The 27,858-nt window shown below is 45.6% G+C and overlaps 1 pseudogene; it reads left to right on the top strand.

Annotated features, from left to right (window-relative positions):
- The first annotated feature begins 3 nt into the window (after positions 1–3).
- Positions 4–26,464, top strand: LOC129066334 (isochorismatase domain-containing protein 1-like; annotated as a pseudogene).
- The last annotated feature ends 1,394 nt before the right edge of the window (positions 26,465–27,858 follow it).

Below are 27,858 nucleotides of genomic sequence, written 5' to 3'. Positions count from 1 at the left end.
GTTAGTAAAAAAAACACATGTATTACCATATCATGCATGTTTTATCTTTTGTTTATATGTATATTTACATTTTTATTAAATTCATTGGGGTAACATTGATTAATAGCATTGTGAGTTTCAGGTGTACAATTTTATAATGCAACATCTGTACACTCTATTGTGTGCTCACCACCTGAAGTCTAGTGTCCTTCTATCATCTTGTATTTGACCCACTTTACCCTCTTTATTCTCAACCCCATTTCCCTGTGGTATCCACCATTCTGGTGTATCTATGAGTTTGTTTGTTTGTTTGCATGTTTGTCTTATTTATTTGTTGATTTTTGTTTTATATCCCAAATATGAGTAAAATCATATGGTTCTCGTCCTTTTCCATCTGACTTACTTCACTTAGCATAATACTCTCAAGATCCATTCATGTTGTTGTAAATGGCAGCATTTTATTTTTTCATGGCTGAGTAGTATTCCACTGAATGTCCACACCACATCTTCTTTATCCAATCGTCCACTGAAGGACACTTAAGTAGTTTCCATGTCTTAGCAGTTGTGAATAATGCTGCAATGAGCATAAGGGGACATATATCTTTATGAATGAATGTTTTCAAATTTTGGGGGGTAGATACCCAGAAGAGGAATTGCTGGGTCATACAGTAGCTCTGTTCTTAATTTCTGAGGAACCTCTATACTGTTTTCCATAGAAGATGCACAAATTTACACTCTCACCAGCGGTGTGCGAGGATTCCCTTTTCTCCACATCCTCTCCAACATGTTATTTCTTGTCTTGTTGGTGACGGGCATTCTGACAGGTGTGAGGTGGTATCTCACGGAGGTTTTTATTTGCATTTCCCTTATAACTAGTGATATTGAGTATCTTTTCCTGTATCTGTTGTTCGTCTGTATGTCTTCCTTGGAAGAGTATACGGTCAGATCCTCTGTCCTTTTTTTAAAATTGTTTTTGTCATTGTTGAGTGTATGAGTTCTTTATATATTTTGGATATTAGCTCCTTGTCTAAGGGTTTTTTTAAAAAAATACCTTGTTCCATTTGGTTGGCTGCCTTTTTGTTTTATCGATGATTTCTTTTGCTGTGCAGAAGCTTTTTAGTCTGATGTAGTTCCATTCATTTATTCTTTTCATTTACTTCTCTTGCCTTCAGGGTCAACGTCACAAAAACCCTTTTGAGACCAAGGTCCATAAGTTTAGTGTCTATATTTTCTTCTATGTATTTTATTATTTCAGGCCTTATACTCAAGACTTTAATCCAGTTCAAGTTAATTTTTGTGTGTGGTGCTCTCTCTCTTCGAATATTTTGACTATTTCATCCTACTCTACCCCGGTTTGTCAGGTTTCTGATGAAAACTCCGATGATAATCCAGTGGGGTTGGTTTACTTTGTAGGTTACAGTCTTTTCCGCCGGCTTCCTTGAGAGTTCTTTGTCACTAATTTTTGACAATTTTAATATAATGTGTCTTGCAGGTCTTTTTGCCTTGAGGTACCTAGGTGTTCTGTTAGTTCTTGAATCGGAGGGTCCAGTTCTTTCCATAGGTTTGGAAAGTTCTCACTGGCTATTTGTTTGGATAGACCCTCTGTTCCCCTCTCCCTGTCTCCCCCCGCCCCCAAACCCCTATCCTTGGGTGGCTCTTCCTCGCGGACTTGGACTGTTCCCGTGGAGTGCTGGCATTGTCGCCGCTCTCCGCTGCCTCTCTTTCTCCTCCTGGCCATGTGTAAGTCCCTTGCTCAAGCTTGCTCTTCCTCTCTTCCATCGCGACTCTCCATTCCCGCGCTCTCTGCGGAACTCCTCATCTTCACCTGGGCCTTCGGCTCCGGGATTTCTATTTGATTCGTTTTTACAGTTTCAGCCTCTTGAATAAAGTACTCCTTTTGTTCACCGATTTTCTTCCTGAGCTCATTGGCCTGCCTTTCTGAGTTCCCACGTATGTCGCGGAGCTTCTTCATAACTGCAGACTTACATTCGCTGTCGCTTATGCCCGGTCTTCCGTGACTTTGAGATTTGTTTCTGGAGACTTTTCGTTGTCTTTCTGCGCTCCCATGCTACCTGGGTGGCTTGTGGTATTCGAGGGACGGCCAGTCCGCCTGAATAGTTGCAGTAGTGTTCATTTCTTGTTCAGATACTGTTTGCTGTCAACAATTCAGAGATCGATAGGCAGGGCACTGTGTTTTCCAGCAGATGGTGTTACAATGCGAGTGTTCGTTCCCTCTTCTTCGCGCTCACTGCGTCGTGGAGCAGCGGGGCTTTGGCGAGGGGAGGTGCTGTGTCCCCGCGGGGACCGGAGCGTCCTCTCTGAGGCCACTCACCTCGGTTCCCGGGCTCTGCCCTGCGCCAGAGCCGGTCCTTGTCCGGGCTCCCCGCCTGCCCCCTTTTCCCGGAGGGGCGCTGGCCCTGCCGTGGTGTTGGAGGTGTCTCCTGCAGGGCCTCCACCCGGCTCTGCCAGGGTGTGGGGCGGTGGCGGGGGGCGGGGGTGTACAACTTGGCGAGTTCACCGCCCTGCTGTCCCGTGGACCCCGTAAGGCATTTCAGTTTTCTCTGCCTGGCTCTGTCCGGGGTGGGGGTTACGGAAGGCACATCCCCACCTGGGGCTCACCCCACTTCCAGCAACGGCGGCGGCGGCGGAGCTCCGGCCTCGCCTCGAGGGGCTGCCGCGATGCGGAGGGAGCGAGGGAGGTGCCTTCCCCAGGGAACCCCGCTTCAGGCTGCGGGGTGCGCTCCGCAGCGCGGGCCCCCAGCGAGCTGGCTGCAGTCTCGGGCCGAGCGGCCTCCGCCGCAACCGCCCTTGCCCTTCCCTCCTGCCCTGTCCTTCCTCCTTCCCGCTCCCTTGCTCTTCCAATCTGCCCACCTTCAAATACTCCATGGGTGGATCTTCGGGGCGTGTTTGTGTGTTGGGCAGGGGATCCTCTGCTGGGTTGTAGTTGTCTGACTTGTAAATTTAAGGGAAGAAACAAAAGAGACTTCTTGCTCCGTGCCATGAAGTTTACATCACTTCCTTGATTTTTAAGTTATTTGTTAAATAATATATCAGGAGACAAAATAGGCAATGACTTTGGGATGCTTGTATTTTAAAATTAGTTTTGAAAAAATATATAGAGAACACTGCAAATCAATACGTAAAACATGAACTCAAATGGCAAATACTTAAAATTAAGTTATGATAAAAATCTAAATGTCTAATTAAAATATGGAAAGTGTTTAACCTCATATTTAATCAGTGAACGGAAAATTAAAACCACAGAGAAATATCATTAGATGGCATAAGATTGGCAAAGAGAAAGAGAGAGAGAATGTGTCTGCAAAATAATAGGCAAAAAAGTATGGAAAATTGAACCTCATATATTCCTAGTACAGTATAAACTCAGTAAGAGCTGAATTTGGGGGTATTTAATAAACCTTGGTTCAATTTCACTTCTGACAACAGATTCCGAGGGGGCCTGCCAGGAGGGTGACAAGTCTGATGCCACAGGGTGCTCAGTCTTTCCTGGGATTTAGGGGCCACAGAAGAAATTTTAGGCTGGGGTATTGGGGATACAGGAGTCTAGGAAGCTGTTCCAGAAGGCTCTGTCTTAAAAATTTAAGAAGAGCCCTGGCTGCGTGGCTCATTTGCTTGGAGCATTGTCCTATGCACCCGAAGGTTGTGAGTTCAATTCCTGGTCAGCACACGAACCTGCGTTGTGGGTTCGATCCCTGTCTGCTTTAATCACGATGCATACGGGCTGAGAAACATCCCAAGACCGTGAGTAGAGTAATGGAGTGAAAGCTGGGGCAACTGCCATCCGCTGCCCTCACTAAGCAAAGCCCAAGATGGAAGGCCAAACTTCGCTAAGAGAGTAAGGGCTAGCTAGCAGCCCGTCTGTGCACCCAAAGGCACTCCCTCCTTCTTCCTTGGTACCAAAATACCTCCTTTAAGTTGGGGGGGGGGCATGCGGCCCACTTCTGGCCAATGGTGCCAGGAGAAGTTTGCTAGGGGTTTCTAAGAAAGATATTTCTCTCTGCAACCACAGAGAGGGGAGCAGAGAATGCCTCTCCCTGTGCTGCCCTGGTCCCTGGCCCCTGGGGACACCTGCGCGACTCCTGGAACTGCAGCGCCTGTCCCAGCCCCGCGGGAGGGAGGGCAAGAGAATGAGACGCCTACCTTAAACCACAACATGGTGGGGAAGCTGCCCCCCGCAGCCACCGCCCTCCCTGGACTGCTGGTTATGCGCAGGAGTAAACGATTTGTCAGGCACTCTGTTCCTTGCAAGTAAAAGCCTTTGTAGTTCATACAATATGTGCAGGTAAGTTCAGATTGTCGATAGTTTAGGTTCAGGGACCTTGGAGCACACTGAGCTGTCCCAACCGTCAGCCCTCCGTAGCCACAGCTTCCGCGTTCGCCAAGTCAATCAACTGTGGATCAGAAATATTTGGAAAAAAATTACATTGTTGCTAACAGGTACTATGTATGGTTGCACCTGTGCTGAACATGTACAGACTTTTTTCCTTGTCATTATTCCCTAAACAATACAGTACAACAACTATTTACATAACATTTGCATTGTGTTAGGTATTGTATCTAGAGATGATTCAAAACATACAGGAGGACATACATTGGCTATATGCAAACACTATGTCATTTTATAAAAGGGACTTGAATGTCCAAGGATTTTGGTATTCCCTGAGAACTGGGGAAAGGGTGGGAAATGACTTCAAATTACTTAACCAGGGTATGAAAAAAATGTTAAGGAGAAAGATAAACCAAATTTAGTTATTCATTGATTTGTTCGAGTATTTATTGTGCTTGTATTATGTGGCAGGCGCCGCGCTGCTGGGACTACTTTGAGGAAAGAGGCGGACAAAGTCTCTGCCTTCATGTAGCGTGTGTGCTCATAGATGAGTTTATGAACAGGATGAACGCTGCGTGGCAAGGTGCACTTTAAAGACAGCGGGAGTTCCTAGTTTAAGAAAGAGTTGATAATTTTGCTTTTTCCTCACCGCCCCAGGAGTCCCTTTATTAAAAAATGAGCCAGACTCAGCATTGGACAGAAACTTCCTGCTGAGATACACAGAAATTCTGAAATACGAAAATATAATAAATTAGAAACACTTCTATCTTCAAAAGATGGTCATGCAAGGTGAATATATTAAAACAGAAACACAGCTCTGAGAGGATATTCTTTGAAAAGAAAATAAAGAGAGAAATAGGAACACCATACAGGCCAATATTATTTCTGCTTTTAATGCAGTCATGTAAGTCTAAATTATACCAAGAATTAAGGATAATAAACATTTAAGAAGAGTATACAAAATTATATACAATCAAGAAGAAAATGTAACTTGATACCTCTGTCATTTTCTTATTCCAAATTTATTAACCTGCCTGTGCACTTACCCGAATTCTCTGCCTTCCACCCTCAATAGGACGAGTGTCCCTGATCCTACTGGAAGCTCAATACCCCTTCTACGCTCCGGATTCCATCTTTCCGAGGACTGTACTCTTTCCGTTATCCTCTCCCCCTGCACCAGAAGCCTGCCTCTTTCGCCCTGACTGGTGCGGCTCCATTGGCTGGCGTGCCGTCTGTAAATGAAAGGCTGCTGTTTTAACTCCCAGTCAGGGCACGAGTTTGATCCCTGATCTGGGCATGTATGGGAGGCAACTGATCCATGTTTCTCTCTCACATCAATGTTTCTCCCTCTCCCTTCCTCTCTCCCTTCCACTGAAGCTATCTTTATATTTTAAAAATCTTTCTGTTATACCTGCAAAAAATGAAATCAGACCACTTTCTTATACCGTATACAAAAATAAACTCAAAATGTATTAAAGATTTAAATGCAAGACCTAAAGCTATAAAACTCTTGTGAGTAAACACAGGCAATAAACTTTTTGAAATTGGTCTTAGCAATACTTTTTTGGATGTCTCCTTAGGCAAAGACGACATAAGCGAAAAGGAAACAAACGGGACCTCATCAAACTAAAAAGCTTTTTCATCAAGCAGGAAACCATCAACAAAACAAAAAGGCAACCAACTGAATGGGAGAAGATATTTGAAAATGGTGTATCTGATAAAGAGTTAACATCCAAAATATATAAAGAACTCATACATCTCAACTTCAAAAACAAGAACAATCTGATTAAAAAATGGACAGAGCACCCGAATAGATATTTCTCCAAAGACGACCTACAGATAGCCAAGAGACATGAAAAGATTCTCAATATCACTAATCCTCAGAGAAATGCAAATCAAAACCACAATGACATATCATTTCACACCTAGCAGAATGCTTATCATTGGTAAATCAACATACAAATGTTGGAGAAGATATAGAGAAAAGGGAACCCTCATGCACTGTTGGTAAGATTGCAAATTGGTGCAGCCTGTGGAGGACAATACAAAGGTTCCTCAAAAAATTAAAATCAGAACTAGGACCCAGCAATTCCCTTCTAGCTACTAATCCAAAGAAATCCAAAACACTAATTTGAAAAGCTATATGCAGCCATGTGTTCATTGCAGCATTATTTATAATAGCCAGGATATGGAAGTGGCTTAAGTGTTCATCAATAGACAAATGGACAAAGAAGAAGTGGGACATATACACACCGGAATATTGCTCAGCCGTGAAAGGACAAAATCTAACCATTTGTGACAACACAGATGGACCTAGAAGGTGTTATGCTAAGTGAAAAAAGTCAGCAGAGAAAGACAAATACCACAGGATTTCACTTACACGTGGAATCTAAAAAACAAAATGAACAAACAAAACAGAAACACACTCATAGGTACAGAGAACAAACTGACAGCCACCAGATGGGAGGCCATGTGGGATGGGCGCAAACGGTGAAAGGGTTAAGTACACACAGGCCATTACAAAACAGGCACAGGGATGTACAGTGCAGCCTAGGGAACATAGTCAGCAATCTTGTAATAACTATGTTTGGTGTCAGCTGGGTACTAGGTTTATCAGGGTGATCACTTCATAAGTATATAGACGTCTAATCACTTTGTTTCACCCCTGAAACTAGCATAAGTCCACTATAATTGGAATATGAATTTAAAAATAAAATGGAAGTAACATTTCCCCCAAATCTCTTTGTGTTCTTCACATTAGACAATTTCTATTAATCTGCTTACAATTTCACTAATCATTTCTTCTGCAACCTATAATCTGATGTTTAAACTATCCAGTGAATTTTTTGTTCCAGAAATTGTGCTTTTCAATTTTAAAAGTTCTATTTATTTTTTGTCATTTTCATTTCTCTGCTGATGTTCTCCATCTGTTCATTCTTATGACCCTTCTTCACATTCTTAAGTATACTTACAAAAACTGCTATAAAGTTCTTTTCTCTCAATTCTAACATTTGGATTTTCTTGAGGTCTGTTTCTATGCACTGGAGAGTTTTGAACAGAAAGTGATGCATTCTGAAATTATGTTTCTAAAGAAGCACTACTCTATTTTTCAGGGTGTCAATGAACTTTAGGGTACAAAAATAAAACGGGCATGGTTCATGAGGATACTGTTCAGAAGGAATGGTGGTAGTTTGGTCTTGGGTGGCAGCAGTGGTGTGGACGGAAGGTTCTGACCCCCAGGTCTTGTTGACAGACTGGAAGGAACACTTTTATAATTAGCCTGCTCAGAACAGGTACCTTTTGTAATCAGTCGGCCTAGAGGAACCATTTTCTTATTGGTACAGATGGGCGCGTCTGCATCCGGATGATCTCGCAATGGAGTAATAGCTGCAAAAACATAATTTTGGGTCTGATGCATTCAGCCAAGAGTTTTAGATGGAATCTCTCTAAGTTTGATGATAGATTAGAAAACAGACTTTTCCGTAGCTGGGGCACAAATGAGTAATAAAGGCCAAAGGATGCTCTTAGCGTCCCTTGAAAGCGGTGCTTCTCAGCTGGGGGCAAACTTGCCCTGGGGGATGCTTGGCGGTGTCTGGAAACTGCTCGGCGAGCCAGGACGGGGAAGGAGTGGAGCGCTACTGGCCTCTAGTGGCCGGAGGGCGGGGATGCTGCAGAGCGTCCTACGCACACGCAACGGAGCGCCCCCGTGGGAAAGCAGTAGCCGTTATGAATGGCAGCAATACCACTGGGAAACCCCGCCTTAGAAGCTAGCACTTTGTAAGAAGAGAAAACTCCTAAGTTCTAAGGTATATTTTTATGTTTAAACTCATGAGGCTATCCGCCCACGACCGGATGTTAAGGAGACTTTGTTCATAGTGTATGATTCTTTAATCCCAGTTAACTATTGTACCTTACAGTGTCCACAAGGCGAGGATTGTGAAGTTCTGGTTTTTACTCTTAAACCTCTTTTTATATTGCAACTCCCTATCGAAGTTCTCTTGGAAATTGGGTCCAGATAAAGGGAGGTCAAGATCTCACATCCATTACAAGTGATATCGTGTTCCATTGTATTGAAAAACCATGGAATTCCGAGCCTCGGATAAGGAGGCGTTTTTAGCCCCGCTGCTCTTAGGGTATCTATCAGCCTGTCAGACCGGTTTTAACGTTACCGCTGCCCTCTTCGAGGGCTGCGCGCCTCCGCACCAGGCCGCAGGGAACGCGCCTCAGCTGCGCGGCCCCGCGGCTCCCAGCACAGCTCTAACCGCCGCGGCCTCCCCGTTCGTTCGAGGGTGCGGGGAGCTGCGGCGGGTCTGGCGTCTGCGGGGCGACCGGCTTCTCCGAGGGGGCAGTCTCGCGCGCGGGGTCTGCGGCCGCGCGGCCGCGGGCAGGGGGCGGGCCGGGGCCGGGCACGAGCACCCCCTTGCGCGCGCACCCTCCCCGCCGGGACCCGCGGGGACCCAGCGGTACCCGCCCTTTCGCCCTCCGGAGCCGCGGGCTGTGCCGGGAGGCGAGCCAGTGGGGCGGGCCTCTTGGCGGCCTGGGAGACCGCTGACGCTCCTGGGGCAAGGCGATAGTGGCGGCGTCCCAGGTGACGGCCCGGGCGCTTCCCAACCGGGGCTCGGGGCGCCGTCGTCCCGGCCCTCGTGCTCTTCTGCTTCTCGGTATCCGCGCGGCCCTAGGCCGTGCCGCGGGGCGCGAGCTACGAGCTGTTCATTCGCAGCCTCGTTGGCCTGAGCGGCGACCAGCTCGACAGGCACCAGAAGTTGGTGGTGGAGCTCTTGGAGGCGGAGTGGGGCCAACATGCGCACCTGCTCGACGGCTTCACGTAGAGCGAGCGCTGCGGGGTCGCCTCGCGCCGCCGCAGATCCCGGTGGGTCCCGCGGGGGGCCGAGCGCCCGGCAGACCCTCCTGGTCCCCGCCCCCTCCACGCCCTTCAGGTGCCCGGGGCGCCGGGCCCCGCGCGCCTCCCCGGCTTGGAAGGCCCGCGCCGCTATCCACAGCCTCGGAGCGGCCCGGAGAATGTGCTTGTCGAAAGGTGCCGGTACCCGGCTGTCCCCGTCGAGGCGGGGTCGCGGGCCACACAGCAGGTCGCCGCGCGCTCGGTCGCCCCCATATGTGTGGTCCTCGGCCGCCGGCAGCCGCCTGGTTCCCCAAGGACAGGTGCCAGCTTCTTGCGAGACCAAAGGGCCATGCAGACGTGGCTGCGTCTGTATATCGGGCAAAGAGATTGTAGGAGCACTGGCTTTAGGACTGGCTCCCTGGAGCTGTGCTCACCGCGTGGGAACACCGGCTTCGGGAGGCAGATCCCCTCCTCCGCCTCCCCAACCGTCAGCGCCTCGAGCTCGAGCCTCCCCGGGCGCTCAGTGGAATAACCGTTTGCTTAGCCCCTTCCTAGTAACTGTGAACGGAATCTGATTACGCATGTGTCGCTTGCTGAAAAAGGCCTTTGACTCCAGGACCTTCTTAAATAAATAGCACCTTAGCTAGACCGCCGATTGCCTGGACATGCTGGCTGAGAGTTGTGGTGTCTAACGATTCATAGCTTTTTAACGATTGTTAAAAAGCCACGCTCTTATACTGGGGCGGGCCAGTCCCCTGTCCTCTTTTTATGCTCAGAGGATTCAATGGAGGATTTATATTTTTGAAAAGAAAGAACATAAAGGTAGAGTTTAGGGACTACACCATCGGCATTTTTTTTCTCTAGTTGAGAAACTAGACACCATTTCTTTGGAAGACCAAACTGAAATGTGGGACTGGAGTTAGAGAGCAATGCAATATTCAAGTGTCGTTTTCTGGGGATTATTCCTAGTTTTCTTTTTCCTTCCTTCTCTCCTTCTCTCCTTCCACCCCCTTACCCCATCTTCCTCCCCCCACCCCCATCTTCCTCCCTCCCTTGTCAGCTCTACGTGGCCATGGAACTGGTCGTGTTTCCTATCCCCCCAGCACCGGGGTCAGAAGCTTAGTGCTGGGGTGATAGGAAAAAGCAGGTGCTTTAACCTGAGAAAAGGTTCTGCATTCAAAGGACAAAGGCGCGGAGACTCCACCGGCCACCCCTGGAGAGCCAAGAGGAGGCACATGGTCTCGCGTGTCCCAGAATTTGCCCGGCGGTCCCTGGGGAGAATTTGGACAATTGTTCCTAGGTGTTTGCTATCGCCTGTCTTAATGTCTTTAAGAGTCCTCGTGGCCGACCTTCTCTGCGGCCTTCCTTGTCCGTCTATGTGAATTGTCCCTGCCAAAACACCCAAGATGCTGGAGGCACCTTTGATAAATCCACTGATGAAGGCGAGAATCTGAATACTAACTGAGGAGGCCTGGAGCTGCCGTGAGGAGGCTGACTCCTTCGCCATCTCCTCCTGTGGTGGCGGGGGGGCGGGGGGGGTAGGTGGGGGAGAGGGCAGTTTGGGACGCGACAGGATGTGATGCCAAATTAGCGTGGCCCCATCTGAAGGTTCCCCCAAGGTGGGATTTTTTTCCTATTTTGAAAAACTCAAGGCCTGGGTCTGACAACTCTTTTTACTTAAACACTCTGGAAATTAATAATGTATATGTGTATACATTACTTAAAATGTCTTGTACCTTCTCAAAAGGCATTACATAATTCAGGTCACTTGTGGCTTTTGAAATGTTTTGCTTGGTATAGGAAATAACACCTTTAGTTTTTTATGGTTTAAAATAATTATAATAAAAGCACTATTCTTTCCCATCCTTTTAACTGTTATTTTTTCCCCTTTATTAAGTATCTGTTATAGAATACTTTTTATATTTTAAACTATTTTTCTTTCATATTATTTCCTTTTAGTAATCATAATACTTGGACTTCTTCAGCCAGGTACCTTTCTCAGCCTAAAAATAAATGAGATGGCAGGACACCCACACATACATACCTCTCCCCCCACATGTCTAGTGGGGAAAAATAGGTTTACGGTTGAGAGTATGTGAAACTGTTTATTATTGTATTTTTATTTATTGTATTGTATTATTTCCCATACAAACAACTATAAACCTACGTTTTCTCCATCCTGTATGTCCATATACCTATTCCAGTACCTGTTTATACCTGTATGAAAACATATATATATATATGTACATGCATTTACATGTATATATGCGTGATATATTCTCAGAAGAGAAAGGGAAACTATTTCTCTTCATTCTACTATATATTTCTGGATATAACTGAATAATCCTAGAGACAGGGACATTTCATGGCTAGAAGAGACTGTAGGGAGCTATGAGCGCCTGCACCGTGAATGCCAACATGGAAAGACCCGAAGCTTGTTTCTTACCTGGTTATCTAACTCTTTCGAGAGCAGGACATACAGGCAGTCGCCCGAAGTTCCGTGGCAACGGTGGAGATAGCAAAGCGCGTGGAGGTCTTCCCTGGGAGCTGACCACAGCATTCGTGGTCTCTTGTTACACTTATTAAACTATCCAATGGAATGGAAAACAAGCCGCATGCCTGGGCTTGTGATATCTTTTCTGTTGAGGCTGTTTGCTGCTCTTTGGAATGGATACCTGTCACTTAGGAAGACTCGAGGTGGCCCGCTAGTGAGGCCATATTACTGGGATGGCGGGCCCCTTCTCCCAGACGCAGGGAGAAGGAGCCTATGTTTGGCCACCTGTAGTCCACTGCTGAAACAATGTGACTTGTTATTCCTCCAGACGTAGGCCTTAGAGCCTCTGTGGCCCTGGCTCACGCACTGTGTGTTCTAGGATATATTCTGCATTTACGCAGGCGTCTGAGCTGGCTTCCTGCTGCTCTGGCTGCCATTGCTCGTGACCTTGTAAAGCACAGTGGTGGCCTGTGCCACACGATCTGCGCCGTGTTGGCTGCTGGTTCTGTGGGGACTGTCTACAGTATTAGTGTCTTCTCTTCTGAAGTGTTCTGTCCAAGTGCCCAAGTGTCTGCTGACGGCTCAGGTAGCTGAAGCCAGCTCTTGGCTCCAAGCATGGTTTATGGGTGCGTCTTTGCAGCTTTGTCAGATGCCTGAAGTCTGAGGAACTCTGAGATGCGGGAAGAAATGAATATGAGAGGACTGTGCCATGCGAATTAAGGTCCTTTTATGACTTACAAGTTTTGATTTTTCATAAGGTATTTCCTGGGTTTTAACCAACAGAGACAGCTGACTCTGGAGACGCACATGAATGTGCTGTCGAACCACCACCAGCGTATAGTCCAGTTTGTCATTAGGGAGGCAGAATCTAAACAGGAGAGAGGAAGAAGGGGACCTCGCGAGAAGGACGCGGTGAGAGGTTTGCTCTGTCCGCAGGCGGGAGGCCTCTGCCGGGGAGCCGTGGGCAGACGACCGGACTTCTCCGCGAAGGTCGTTCTGGCCTTTTCCTGAGAGGGTGACTTGGGAAGGGATTTGGCTTCAGCTTTCCCTTTTTTGGAATTTTATTACTACCGTGATTATTTTAAACAGGGGAATGGACTGGAAGAGACCGCGGGGTTCATGGTGGGAGGGGTTTCAAAGAAGAGGGGAGGCATCTGCTCCTCCCCCCACCCCACCGCGGGGGGCTCGCTCGTAGCAGGTAGGACTGCGGGTTACCGAGCCTTTACCAGGGCAGCCCGCGGGAGGAGCAGGGAGAGAGAAGTATTCCTTTGCAGCCTAAATTAAAAAGCCTAAATGCTGTTTTGCCAGGGACAGATTATGTAATGGCAAGTCTTTGGTGTCGTTTGGAAATCCTCTTTATGAATCAGTTTCTTCCTTCTGCAGACTATGCTAAGTTAGGCAGCAGTGTTTCTAGATACAGGGTGCAGCAGAGGTAATGCCACTGAGTGTGGTTGGCAGGGTGCGTGGACGTCTCATGAGAAGGACAGCAATTTGAATGTGTCCCCTAAAATGTCATGTGGTGTGCCTGAGTGAGATATTGTTATGTTACAGATTTACATGCTTATGATTTTGTAATAAAAGATTTGGTATAGATTACCAGCTCATAAAAAGGGGGCGTGACTTGTGCCAGACCCTGTATATTTATTTTGAAAGGGCTCATAGTAGTAAATGGTAACTTCATTATAGAAAAATTTTTTAAAACATGGGCTGCAATTCAGAGTGTAGTGTTTGTTTTCTATATGAGGGATATCACAATAGCCTAATGCATTTATTGCTCGGTTACATGAAGCTCATTTAATCGTTGGAAGAGCCCTAAGAGGTAAATGCTATTTTTCTTGCTTTGTAACAGACGAAGAAACTGCTGTTTGGAGATGTGAATGATTTGCCTGATTTCATGGAATCGGAATCAGTGAAATTGGGCTTTGGCCTCAGATTCTCACGCCCACGGGCTGTGCTGTGTAGGGAGCCGCGCAGCCTGGCAACCGTCACAGCACACAGAGCTCTGTGTCAAGTGAGTGGTGAGGGGCGAGAGCGCACTTAGCTGTGGTACTCGTTCCCTTGGAAACACTTCGGAGTGGAATCGTGATGCCCATGGCCCCTTCTGGACTCCCTCCCAAGCAGGCCATGCTGTTTTGTGACTATAGTAGACTATCAAAACTTTAACAACGTCACATTTACAATCCCAAACTTAATCATTCCTAACACACACAGTGGACTGACTGTCGTGGTTCCCTGAGGGGCTGCCGTACGGAACTTCGTGGCTTACACAAGAGAGATGCATCTTCTCACAGTTCTGGAGGCGAGGAATCAGGGTTGTTTCTTTTTGGAGGGCCGTGTGGGAGGCCCGGTCTGTGTCCCTCTTCTGGCTTTTGGGGGTTTGCTGGCTCTCTTTGGCATTTCGTCTTCACTCTGATCTCTGCCTTCCTGTTCGCAGGGTCCTCTCTGTGTCCAAATTTCTGTTTTTTGTACGGACACAAGTCATGGTGGATAAGAGGCACCCACCCTACTCCAGTCTAACTTTACCGTTGCTAATTATATTTTCAATGACTCTATTTCCAAATGAAGTCACTCACTTTTTGAGATACTGGGGGTTAGGGATTCAATATATGAATTTTGGGGGGCACAACTCAACGTATAACACTCCCTATGCATTACTTTTATGGAGAGAATAGAATGGGTGCCCAGCGCAAGGGCAGCCCCCCGGACGTGCCTGTCCTGAGTAGCCAGGGGCGTTGCGGGGGGGAGAGGAGCAAAGTCCCCGCAGCTGTGATGGCCATTGGCGGAAAATGGCCACAGCAAGTGTGGTAGTAAATACTGTTGTGATTATGGTAACCGTGGAACTTGGGGTAAAAAGTCTTCTGAACATGAAATCTAAGGTCAAATCCCAGCTATGGCACTTCTTAAGAAAGTGGACAAAAAATTTATACTTGAAATGGATTTCTTAAACTCTTGCTCGAGGAAGCTACTGGCTGTGATCAATTTTTTGTACTTAAATGTGTATATTGAAATACTTATGTATGTATATATGTAGGGATACATGTAGATAGATAGATATATGAAGGTGTGTAGATGTACACATATTTAAAAAAATATGTGATTTCTTCATGCTTTTTGAGCACACATTGATCTGTAATGGCTGCACTTTCACTGTGATGACATTTGGTCGAGTCCACTTTTAATTTGCTGTCTTGTAGTTGCAACACGTAAAAGTTTGACCGTGAGCAACATTTTTAGTTATCTACAAGGTTTTGGTTTAAGAGAAATTCATGAGTCAAGGTAAGAAGTCCCTGAATTACAAAGACAGTGTGTACTTTAACGACAGCTTGTTTATGTGGATTTGGCGGTGGGGCTGGTTGGACATCGTTAGACTTTTTCAGGTGTTTTGGTTGGTTGTTTGTTTTTTTTTGCAGGCCTATAGTCTCCTTTTTGGCTGATAATGTATGGAGATTATTCATAAAGTAGCATCTTTCCCCCCAACTACCATAGCATAGGGAGACAATTTTTTAAAATAAACATTTAATTTTAGAATAGTGTTAGACTTACAGTTACCAAGAGAGCACAGATTCCTGTATATCTATGCCTGGCCACTTTCTTGTTAACATCTTACATTACTGCGGTGTATCTGTTACGATAAGGTCCAACATTAGGACGTTACATTTTGCTGAGCTCCGTACTTCGTTCAAATCTCACCAGCTTTTCCCTAACGCCCTTTTCTGTCCCAGCATCCAATCCAGGGTACTACTTACACTTAGGTGCCATATCTCCTCGGGCTCCCCTGGGCTGTGACAGATTCTCATTGTTTTTGATGACCTTGGCAGTTTTTGAGGAGCACTGGGGAGGTATTTTGGTGGAATGCACCTCGATTTCACTTGATCTGATGTTTGTCTCATGCGTAGACTAGGGTCGTGGGACTCTGAGAGGGAGGTCACGAAGGTCGTTTTCATCACATTGTGTCACGGCTACATGCTGTCAGTGTGGCATCATCGATGACCTTACTCTAGCCTGGCTGAGGCAGTGTTTGCAGGTGTTTCCTCCATCAAGTTACCCGCCTCCCCTACACTCTACTATGAGGAACCAGATGAGTGAATGTGGCCACATTCAACGGGATGTCAGGAGTTCCCCTCTCACTCCTTGGGAGGAGGCTGCAGGCGTTTGTGATTTGCTAAATTAGAACCAGTAACATCTCTGCATAGAAGAACGTGCCTTGCCCGCTTATCTCTAGTTCCTTTGTTTACTGAACATTTATAGAGGAGGAGTTCCTAGACTAGAAAGGTTTTGCAGGGCGGCGAGGATTTCAGGGCTGCATTTTCTGACCTCCCCAATCTGCGTCTGACATGACGTACGCCTGACGGGGTCCCCTGCCCAGAACGGGATGCCTCACTGCTGAACCACGTACAGGGAAGCAATAGGTAATGGGAACCTCAGGAGACCAGAACTCTGCATATTTATGATTTCTGGGTAGGTAAGGTTTTATTCCTTCAGATATCTAAAGTGTTTTACATATTTTGACCATTTCACATTAATAGCCCTAAAACACATAATTTAACATTTTCTTGAGTGTGCTATACTGGTGTCCCAACTTACAAGTGTAAGACAGCTTGTTACTCATTCACTAGAGGTCTGGATTGTAGAGCTCGTTGAGTTTTGATCTGCTCTCACTGGATTTTGAATCTTTTATCTGTCAGCTCTCATTTCTTGCAGCTATCAGTTCTCCTCTCTCCAGCAGTTTCCTTTCTGATTTGCTGTCATAACCTTCTGTGAACTGGGAACCCAGGCAACCAGACGTGTTAGGAAGGGATACAGCGTTAGTCAGTGCAGCCTGAGGTTAGATCTGAGAGCTGGAGGTCTGAGCAAGCATGAGCTGTGAGTGTGTTGGTGCGTGGTCACCCAGCAGGCACAGCTGCCAGCAGCTTCCCTCTCTGGTTTTCGCCTGCGGTAGAACGGTGAGGTGGCTGAGCCTGCCTCACTGTACATTGTAACGGACTGGTGGCCGGGAAACTATTGGGCTGGCCAAAAAGTTTGTTTAGTTTTTTCCTTAGGGAGGCTCTAGTAGTGCTTAGTTGTCTTTAACTTCATTCAAAACAATTTTGTTAGATTGTATTGTGACAGCTGTCACATTGACGTGCATTAAAAAACAACCTTTCAAAATTGGTGAATCTTTGTGCAGTCATTTTAATATTGAAGATTGAAAGAGATTTGCAATATTTTGCATATGATGCTTTATTATTTCAAGAAAGGTGAAAACGCAACTGAACTGAGAAAAAAAATTTTGTGCAGTGTATGGAGAAGGTGCTGGGACTGACTGAATGTGTCAAAAGTGGTTTGTGAAGTTTCTTGGTACTATTCACATTTTGGTCAAATAATTCTTTGCTGTGGGGCTGTTTTATGCATTGGAAGATGTTTAGCAGCACCCCTGGCCTCTACCCACTAGAAGCCAATAGTGGGAGACAGCTGACATACTCAAAATATCTAAATCAATTAAAGTTACTGGTGAAAATGAAAAAATGTGTCCATTATTTTACAGAAAAAATTAAATGGACTTTTTGGCCAATGTTGTACTTTTCATAGTGTGCCTCAACTATATTGTGAATGACTGGGGACCTACAGTTCAAACTTATAAAAAGAAAATACATACATTTGAGCCTTTGTAACTAACATTTAATATTTACTGAGAATTTAAAATACATAGACATAAATAGTGATTGTTTTTAAAATAGTGCCCTGAGTATTCATATACACATCTTGTTCCCTGCTTTTGGAAGTGACCAAAATAGAGGCATAGTAACTTGCATGAAAAATTTAAGGAAAGAGCCAAAGACAGAATATGTAATTTAAGATGCTTGAGTATTTATTTTAATCATATTTTATTGGCAAAGTAGGGAAACCGTATACATAGTGTTGGAATTACAAGTGGCGCTTGTTCTGACGTGACCTTAGTGTTGGATTGCACATAGCTGATCCGTGCACGTGCATAGAGCTAATTCTAGAGGCAAGTTAACTTGCCAGAGTCCCTCAGACCAGGACGTAGATAAACAAAGTGCAAACAGATTAGAACAGCCACGTGATTAAGGGTAAAATATTCCTCTTAATGATTCACAAAGTCCTATAGTAATTGTTTCTTGGGAGTGTACTGTGTGTAGGGGTGCTAAAGCTGAGTCAAGGGCCGCTGCCATATTCCTCTAGAAAATTATTAGCAATTATCATCCATGGGGGGTTTCAGAGAAGGCCCAATGGGACCACTGGAGGGGAGATTTAAGGGGTGCCTGGTAGGAGCAGTGGTTTGGTTCGTTTGGGACCAGATGGCAGCCTTTACTGAGCGTCTGTAATTGGAGAAGGTGGGCGGAAAGACTCCATGGACTTCTAAGAATCCAGCGAGATTAAATTCTTGTACAACAGTGATTTTCACTTTTTTGGTAGATTCGTATTGGGCCCAAGTTAGCGTAGACCAACTACAGCAATTTCATCTTAATCCCTTGACTTTCCTTTGACTTTGATTGTGATAAATATGTCTAAGAATGCAGATATCAGATTTATTTCAGGCCCATTTAACAGTGGTGATGTGCTTGCCTTCATGTCATTGCATTTTTTGAACTCTATAAGAAATTATTTTTGAGAAGAACATCTTACTATTTTTGTTTGGATAGCAGTAATTCTGGATTTGTTTCTATCGGCTTTTTCAGTTTTAGTTCCATGGTTTCTGCTACAGATCATGTTAAATTTCACTCTGTATTTGTAAGCAATGTCATCATCAAATTTAACTTTTTTAGCATTATAACATTTTTCTGATTATAAAGGTAATGCAGATTTTTAAATAGTACTTGGGAATTGGTTTTTTAAGTAGCATTTGGAAAATATAAGAAACGTATAAAGAAAAAATGTTACCAACACCCCTAACCATTTAACCACTTATTACTTTCATATTCTTATTTCTACTTTTTATTTATATTTTTACATTATTGAAATATTGAACTGTACTTCTTTTAAAATTAACCTTAGAGTATGAGCATTTCTTCTTAGATGGTATAATTTCTTTAAAAACATATATACATTTATTTTAATTGGCTAAAAATAGTCTGTCATGTGAATGTGTTAAAATGTGTAAAATCACTGTTGTATTGTTTGTCCTTGGTTTATTGCTAATTTTCACTATTAAAGGTAATTCAGTGGACATCTTCATTTTGTTTTCTGTAATTCATATCATTTCTTTTGGATAGTAGTTGCAGACATTGACTTACTGAGTCAAGCAGTAAAGACATTTTACTTCCTTTATTGACTTCCACTGAAAATAAATATCATTGTATAATGAATGCTAAATCATTCTTTTTCTCTTTTTGTCCTCAGCTTACTACCTTGGGAAATCTTACACCTTCAAGCACTTGCTTTTCTGCTGTTATATACAGGAGAAGTTCAAACTAGCCACCTAATATTTTGGGGATATTATTAGTATGGGAGAAGGTGGGTATGATTATTTTTTCCAATTTACTGAAGTATGATGTATGCATGTAAATATGTACATAAGTATGCATTCATATACACACACATGTATATTGTTGAATATCTTTGTGTGTGTGTGTGTGTTGTTGTTTTCAGTTAGAAGTGGCCCAGATTTTAGGAATTACAGTTATTGTCACAGAACAGTACCCTAAAGGACTGGGAAGCATGTTAAAAAAATTGATAATAGGCGTTAAACTGGTACTCCCAAAGACCAAGTCTTCAGTGACATCACCAGAAGTAGAAGTGACATTAGCAGAGATTTCTGGAGTCAGGAGTGCTGTGTTATTTAGAGTAGAAGCAAGTACCTGTTGTTTTGGATGGACTATCATTTGTAGAAACCCTGGTATTTCCGGAATGCAATTTTGTATATAGAATCCCACGTAGGTGGTAATCATGATGAAAAATAGCGACTGTTCATTAAGTGCTGACCATTTGCATGGCACTAATCTAAACACTTTACATAGTTAGTCACTCGTTAGACCTTGCAGCTTCCCTCTGAGCCAAGGACTCTTGGCGTTCCCGTTGTACAGATGGGGGCCTGTCCAAGCAGAATGTAAGTATGAGCTCATAGCTTATTTTAAACAGCTGTTGAACTAAAATTTAAACTTTATGAAAAAACTATAAAAGCAATGAAACCCAAATAATATTAATTTAATATACTGATGATGTTTTGATAGTAGGTTTTCCTAGCAGTAGGTTTTAACAGTAGAAAGATGCGGTCTTAGGTTTAGATGTATGTTAAAGATCACTGTATTTTGATGTCAGTAATGACAATATAGAGGAAATCTATTGTATAAATATGTCACGCTAAGTGCTGCTTCTGACTGGTGCACATTTTTTGCTCGTTCATCATTATTATACCTCACGCCTAGTGAAAATCACCGTGAGCAGCCCTCCAGTGCTGATGCTCATGAAGTGCCAGCTGGTACCTCGCCTAAGCCCTCCCGTCATGTGAAGGTGAGTTTGGTGCCATGGCGTTATTGAAATCTGCTTTAATTGGCTGTCTAACCCAGTTGTTGTTGGAATGTGTTTTTACTTTACATTCTCTGCTAGTGAATTTTCACAAGTGCTTGGAAAGATGGAATCTGTGTAATACACTTGCTGGCGATGCATGCTGGTTTTTTGGTTTTTACCTTTGTCACAAGTTATTCCTAACTTGGCCTACCTCTACTCCGGGTCGCCTCGGAATGGCCCAGTTTTCCCGCCGCCTTCTCAGTCTGCAGTGCTGCAGGCTCATGATTTGTGTCAGGCACACGATGGCAAATAAACCCAACGGCGAGTGGCATCAAAGCTGAGTGGTAGTGGTCAGCCGCGTGGAGATCACATAGATGGAAATCTTTAAAAAAAAAATTCTCACAGAGCCCTAAGAATGTGTCCAAGGTCTCTAGCTTAAGGAACATTGCTGTGGTCCGATTCCTGTCTTTACAGACAGGAAACCAAGGCCAGAGGTGCTGTTTGTGCTCAAGATCACCTGGTGTGTGAGAGGCAAAGCTAGGTGTAGGTCAAGGTCATAGAGCTGTAGCGCTGCTTCTGCCTGATCGACGTGTTGCCCATTTGTAAAACACATTTAGCTTGCTGCATTATTTCCCATGATTTCTCACTTTCTGACTAGATTCACATGCGCAGCCGGCAAACAGCTCTGGAGCTGGCTGGCCGAGCTATGAGGTTCATGTTGTTGTGGACGCCACCTCATCGAGAAGCATGATGGGTAGGGTGCTTGCTCTTGAGGTAAGTGTCCTGCTTTTAAAATAAATCATTTAAAGAAATTTAAAGAGTACTGGATATTGAATAGCGATGAAAGATTTACTGCTTAGACTTGAGCTTGGTCAGACAGTGCCAGCTGCATTCCCAGCTGCGTGATCCCCAGACCATGTGCTGACCAACATCTGAGCAAGCCTCACAGCCACACGCTCTTCCATCTTGTGTCTCTTCAGACCGTATTTCTAGTGGCACCTAAAGCTCCTTTACATGTTTTGTTCTAGCTTTGCTATGGTTTTATGCATGAACTAAGATATTCCAGTAAGCTTAATGTGAGCCATTCTGAGATTTGCAAGTTAAGAGCAGCTCACCTGGGTTTACCTCAGCTATGCTCTAGCCAAACCCAGCGCGTCGTGGCCTCTTGTTAGGTTTCCTCAGACTTGAAGTTCTGGGAGCCGGTGTGTCACTGACTGGGGACAGCACTCACCTAGTTTCCTGGCTCTGCACCAAGAGTCAGGGAGTCAGTGTTTTTGTTTTTTTGTCAATGTTGCGCAACATGGGTCTGATTTAAGCACTTCCTATTCCAAGACCACCGAAAAGCAAACTACCACATAATCCTTTGAAACATTCACTCCATGTTTCCATGTTGTGGATCTCTTTCCCTCTCATGTTTCACTCAAAGTCTGTAATAATTTTTGAGTAATGTGCACATGGATGGAGTTGCCAAGTTCTTGAACCGATTATTTTTACCGAGAAGGGGAAATACAGGCTGTTTTTGAGGCCCTCCAGCGTTCCATGACAAGCGGGCCTAGGGAGCGCTTTCCCGATGGGCTTGCTGCATGATCTTTTTAGTCGGGAGTGTTTCCTAGGGTGGTGAGGGGGGCTAAAGAGAAAGAGTCGGAGGAAGGAAAGGAGGGAGCGAGGCAGTAGGGAAGGCTGACCACGCAGAGCAGCGGGAGGGGACCCGCAGCGGCGTGGGTGGGAAGGCTCTGACTGGCCATACTTTCTCCATCCTTCCAGAAGCAGTGAGGCCTGGCCTGGGTTCACAGGTGCAAATAGCTTTATTGATTTTGCTGCACTGTTTTTAAGTCCATTTGGACTACCCGGGTTCTCTGGTAGTTAGGTACTAAGTATTGTACTAAGTGTTGCTTTTTCCCATCTCGGCAAGGATCTTTAAGCTATTCTGATAGTCATGGGTTAATCAACTTTTCTGCTTGTACAATTTTTTCAGCAGTTTGAGCGTTAACACTTCCACTGTCGGAGCCCCGCTGCCTCGCAAACAGCTTTCTTCCTCGGCGGATAGTGTACGGTCACGCCGACGCCCCAAACCTGAAGTGTTTCCAAGGAAGTGAACACTAAAAAAGGCACAAAACTGCCCAATTTGTCTTGCTTACAAAGACATTTCAGGGACTTTTGTCCTACACTCATATTATTTTTAGACATGCCTTTCTTACGGTATTTATTTCAGAAGGTTTTGATTGTCAGCAGTTCCGTCTTCTCACAAGATTCAGAATAAAAACATTCTTTGAGAGGCGGTCTGCAGTCTCAGGGATCCGGGCACCGAACAGGGCAGGGATAGTGTGGGAGTGTATGTGGGTTCTGGCTTTTTGTAAATTTGTGTTCCTGGATGAGTTATTTAATATCTGGGCCTCAGATTTCTCATTGGTGAAATGGAAGTAATACTAGGCATCACATGGGAGGATTTTGATGAGAAAATGTATTGAGGGCACTTAGTACAGTGCCTGACTCAGTAAACACTCGGATGTTAGCAGCTGCTTTTATTTTTGTTATTACTTTTTTGTTGTCTTCATGAGGTTAGTTTTATCAGAAACATACGAGCATGTGTAAGCTCCCGAGACCCAGACAGGACTGGTCCTGAGAAGTTTTGAGGGAAGAAGGGAGGAAGAATATGGCCACGGCTGGATTGGGAAGGGCCGGGAGCAAACCACACTGCTTTGGGTTCAAATGCGGGGGTTGGAACAGAAAGGAGATTGGGTTGGGCGGCGATGGGGCAGATGTGCCACCTTTCAGAGTTTTCATCTTAGTCTGAGCTCGGTATGGAGGTGTTTTAGTTTGTCCCAAAGCGGCGGGGAGAAATGTTAAGCTTTTTCTTTTGTTCTATGGCTCTGAATGTTCAGTAGCTATCTGGTCAGCTCCTTTTCTTTCTTCCTTTGGAACACAGCTACCAACGGTAGTTCCTGAGCCTGCCATACTGCCTGTTACGACTATGATGCTAATAAGATTCACAGTTGCTGCTCCTGAAGCTCTTGGGCCAGGGTCTGAGCTGTGTGCTTGGGTAACAGAATTTCTCGAGCACCTGCCATCTGTCAGGCATTGCTTCTTTCAACCAATAATTGTACAGTGAGTGAGGAATAAAATGGAATGCACCCTGTCTTGCACCTGATGTCCTTGTCCTTCTGGGCATAGTGTTGCTTGGAAGTTTAATGGGTGTGTCTTTTCCCCGTGCGCTCTCGGGGGCCGGTCTGGCTTTGCGCCCCTGCGTTTTTCAGCTTGGGCTCAGAGTGACCTTTCCTTTCCTTTGGGCCAGCTGGCCTGACTCTGCAAGTGTAAGGGAAGAACCTCAGAAACCTGTTAGCTGTGTATCCGTGTGCGAGAAACAGCTGGAGTTGTAATTGTCCCCTTTTAAGCCAGGAGAGCAAGTGAGTTAGGGAGCGGTGCCCCTCGCTCAGGGTGGTGGGCCTCACCTGCTGGAGCCTGGAGAAGCTGCTGTTCTCTCTGCTCAGGCACCTTTCTGGTTGGTGCTGGGCAGGCGCTGGGGGGAGGTCCGCAAGCCAGATCTAAAAACTGCATTTTGCTGGGCAATGCCTTCCCCTAGCACAGGAGCTCCGCTTGAGTATTTTTGAATCTAATCAGCGTTGGCCATGTCTCAGTCCTGAAGCCAAGTAATATAGTGTAGGTTTCAGTTTCTGTGCCTGGCGCCCACTATCCCATGCCTGCCACAGCGACCCGACCCGACTCAGCATCGCCGCGGGTGCCTGGCCCGGCGGGGACCAGGCTGTGGCCAGCAGAGCCCTGGGGAAAACTGGCTTCTTCCCGGGTCCGTCAGATTTCTTCCTCAGACCTGGGACGGCTTTCTGTCCTTCCTGCCTCCCTAAAGAACTGGAAAGTTAGTGACAACTGACCTTTGTTGGCAATTTGCAGTATGTAAAGCGCTTTCACAGACATTGAGAGTGTGTGATTCAGAATCAGTCTGAATCCCCGAAAGTCCAGCGATTCAACCCTGAGCAGGAAGGCAGGCAGGGCAGGGCAGACAGGGCAGTGGCAGGGCAGGCAGGACAGGGACGGGGCAGACAGGGCAGGGCAGACAGGGCAGGGGCAGGGCAGGTAGGGCAGGGGCAGGGCAGGCAGGGCAGGGGCAGGGCAGGCAGGGCAGAGGCGGGGCAGACAGGGCAAGGACAGGGGTAGGGATAGGACAGGGCAGGACAGACAGGGCAGGGGCAGGGCAGGCAGGGCAGGACAGGGGTAGGGATAGGACAGGGCAGGGCAGGCAGGGCAGGGCAGGCAGGGCAGGCAGGGCAGGGCAGCCGGCCGTCAGGGCAAGGCTGCGTCTGATGACTGAGCTAAAACAGTCTTACATTCCCTGCGCTTCGGTCTGCAGCAAGCACACAGTCCTTTGGGATTTTAAGGGCTTGGATTTGATAGTCAGGAGTTGACTGAAAAGCACATAGGAGGTAGTTAGTGTCTAGAAGTTTAAAAAAATCTCCGAGCTGGCTCCCCTGTGGTCCTTGTCCCAACAGGGAGGGAACTGCCAGCCTTGCTTTTTCCTGCTCTCTCCTGCCGAGCGTGCTACGGGCTTTCACGTCTGGAGGGTTCGCTCTTCTGCGCTCGTCGCTGAGGGCCAAGCTCGATTTCTGACCCGTGGGCTCCCTTCTCCATCCCTGGGGATCAAAAGGAAGAGTGTGCTGGGGAGAGGATGGGCCCGCGGATCTACAGCTGCCCGAAGGAGGACTTGCTTTGGCTGCACAGAGAAGTCCTGGCTGCTCCTTGTCTAGGAGAGGCTGATCCGGGTCTTTTCTTTGGGCCACCTAGGAATTTTTCTAACCACCTCCTCTTCCGTGGGCCTTACAGTGGGTGTTTCTTGGCACAGTGCCTGGCCTGCCTTTTGCCTAGAGTTTCTGATAACAAATATTGTATATCCACAGAATGGATCTCTCCTCTAGAATTCTCTTCTTAGCCCCTTCTCCCCCACCCCCCACCCCTGCTTTCTCCTCTTTGCCCTCCTCCCTCCCTCTCACCTCTTCTTCCCTCCTCTGCTCTCCTTGAGATTCCTGTCCTTGGTTCTTTATACGATTCCACTGGAACAAAGACATTCTTTGACCTGTCACTGAAACTTGTTATAACCCTAACTTTTATTTATTTTTTTATAATTTTATTATCTGTTTAGCGATTCTAAAAAGTTAACGATGGCGGCGGCAGTGGCTGTGTTATCATCCATGTTCAGAATCCTCACATGAGGCTCTCCTACCAGCAGTCATTTCTTACTTAGGGCAGTGGTCCCCGACCTTTTTGGCACCAGGGACTGGTTTCATGAAAGACAACAGTTCCACATACTGGATTTGGGGGAGGGTTTTGGGATGATTGAAGCACATTACATTCAAACTCACCTCCTGCTGTGCAGCCTGGTTCCTAACAGGCCTGGACCGGTACTGGCCTGTGGTCGGGAGGTTGGGGAGGAAGGACACACAGGTATATGTCAGATGCTTGGAGACAGAAAAGAGAAATGACAAATCATTGCTTTCATCAGTAGCCTTCATTTCCCTTCTGTCCCTGGCACATGTAAGTCATAATATTGGCTACCTGTTTTCCCTTACCTGTTGCTATCCCATATTGCTAATATTGAGAATAATCATGATGGGTTTGGTGTGGCTCCTTTGGAATCTGTCCCCGTCCCTGAACATGATGCTATGGCTCGGGACCCAGGTTTTAAAGGAGGACACTAGTTACTGTGTCCCGGCGTGCTGTTGGCTGTTTTAATATAGTGTCCCTTCACATGCTTCTTGATTTGTCTTTGTTATTTTTTAAAAAGTGTCCTGCTCGAACCGGGATCATAGTGACTACGAGGGAGGCTGTTCTGCTGCAGCTGGTGGCTGATGAAGACCATCCAAAATTCAGGCACATTCAGAACCCGAGGAAGGCGAGCGCTCCCGAGTCAGGTCTGCCTTCCAGAGCGCAGGACGCCGGCAGGGCTGGTGGGCTGGCACGCTGCTCACCGTCAGGGGGCAGGCCTGCACCCAGCCAAGCGCGTGTCTTGACTAGGATCAAAGTGGCAAGTCAAACCTGTTTCTTTGTTCTTCTTACAACTTAAGCAGTTAGAAGTTTTGGGTTACAATGTCAAAGGCTTCAGGTGCTTTTTTTTGTTTGTTTGTTAACGTGCTTTTATTTATTAAAAAAGATTACATGGAGGTGCCTGTTTTGTCTACAGTGTGCACATTAACCTGCCAAATATGCACTCTTTTGACGTTTTCTTAAATTGTGCACTGTAAGGAAAACAGTATATCGAAAATGGTTTGACTTTTGTAGTATTATAAGATGTATGCTACGGTGTTAATGTGGGCTCAGTGCTTTTTACTCTACAGGTTTACTGAAATAGGGTTATTGCCTGGGATTTAAAAACAGGACTCTGGCTTTTGTTACTTCTTCCCCTCCCGAAGTAGCCAGCTTCCTTACTGACTGCATTGCATAGATCTAACCCGAGTAGATCATGTTGAGTGATAATGTTTATTTCTTGATTATGCTAATTTTCATATTCTGGTTGCCATCACTAATTCTGTTAAAGTTCTCTTTTTTAGCAGACACTTTTACCTAGAAAGACTCATCAGGTCATTGACTGTTTTACACATGTGGGATGGTTTGCAATACCATATAATTACTGGAGGGCTGTTTTACAATCTTTGAAGTATTACTTTAGCTGAATATCTCTACGACCATCTTGAATACATCTTCTAATATGCAAAAGATTTAGCAAAAAGATTAAGGCTAGATAAAATGTGCTTTCAAAACATCCATATTTCTGTTTAATGCTTTCCCTACTTACTTTCCAATTATTGCTAATGCAAAAGACATTAGTAATGATTTGGTAGTGTTAATTTTGTAGTCATGGCTACCCTACACTAAATTTATTTTCATCAAACACGTATTAGAGGATTTTAGGACAGCTATTAAAATATTATGTGAAATATGGAACATTGCTGTGTTTTATATTAATTAAATAAAATGTATTATGTGAATGAAATGATTTTGTCCAACACGTCATGGTTCTATGAGTAGCAGTCCCCGGATTCTAATATTTATTTGTAGGTGTGACATGTTTGACATTTATAATCTTTTAACTCCTGGGAATTTTCAAAGAAGGGAAGGCCTTTGCAGGTCCGGCAAAAGGATTTCACCGAAAGGCCTTCATCGCGATGTAAGCGCCGTGGGAGTGTATATCCTCTCGTCCGTGGTAACAGGCAGCAACCTAACATTCTTCTTGTGGATTTGTTTACAAATCTTTTCCCAGCAAACTTCTGTTTTGAAAAAGAATCAAAGATTCTTTTTAAAGTAGCTTTTTAAAGTAGCTTTTAATAAATTTAACCTAGCGCTTCCCACACTTTAACATGAACACCAGTCACCTGGGGATCTTGTTCGAAGGCTGGCTCTGGTTCAGGAGGTCCGGGGTGGGCCTGGCGTCTTGTATTTCAAAACTGAGGCCAATTTCCACCAGTTCTTCTCCAAAGGGAGCGACTGGGAGTAACGGGGTGTAACGAACAACCTTCTTTCCCATCCCCGCACCCAGGCCCTTCATTTCTCGTGAACTGCCTGCCGCCCTAGTGAAGGAACCTGCTCCGCGGCAGCCAACTCTGTGACCGTGAATTAATTGCCTGTGGTTTCATACAAAAGAGCACGAACTTAGTGGCCTAAAACAACGCAAATTTATTACCTCACAGTTCTGTAGGTGGGATCTCTGGGCTAAAATGCGTCTTTCCCACTGGACTGTACGCCGCT

The sequence above is a fragment of the Pteronotus mesoamericanus genome, unplaced genomic scaffold, assembly GCF_021234165.1.
Source record: "Pteronotus mesoamericanus isolate MK-2021 breed Mesoamerican mustached bat unplaced genomic scaffold, CSHL_Meso_final contig_2, whole genome shotgun sequence".
NCBI lineage: Eukaryota > Metazoa > Chordata > Mammalia > Chiroptera > Mormoopidae > Pteronotus > Pteronotus mesoamericanus.
This window is presented reverse-complemented; position numbering and strand designations above follow the sequence as displayed.